The sequence below is a fragment of the Fulmarus glacialis genome, unplaced genomic scaffold (assembly GCF_000690835.1).
Source record: "Fulmarus glacialis isolate BGI_N327 unplaced genomic scaffold, ASM69083v1 scaffold25921, whole genome shotgun sequence".
Taxonomy (NCBI): Eukaryota; Metazoa; Chordata; class Aves; order Procellariiformes; family Procellariidae; genus Fulmarus; species Fulmarus glacialis.
Window position 1 is genome coordinate 5,358 of NW_009191266.1, and position 256 is coordinate 5,613.

Genomic DNA, 256 nt, shown 5'->3' on the forward strand with positions numbered 1-256 from the left:
CAGAGTGACTGGGCATTCATGGTGTGCTGAGGTCGGAGAGGGGCAATGCTGGGAGGGGTGGATGATCATCTCATCTCATCCCAGGGATGGTCCAGGGGCTGGTGGTTAGCGCTGGCGGGCAAATCCCAGGCCATGAGCTTTGCTTTCCCCTGCTGAGGACCGATGGAGAGGTTTGGGGACAGATGCCTGGGTTAGGGGCTGAGGGGCCCAGGAAACTTAAGGGGTGCAGGGAGCCTGGTGGTATCTGAACCCACGT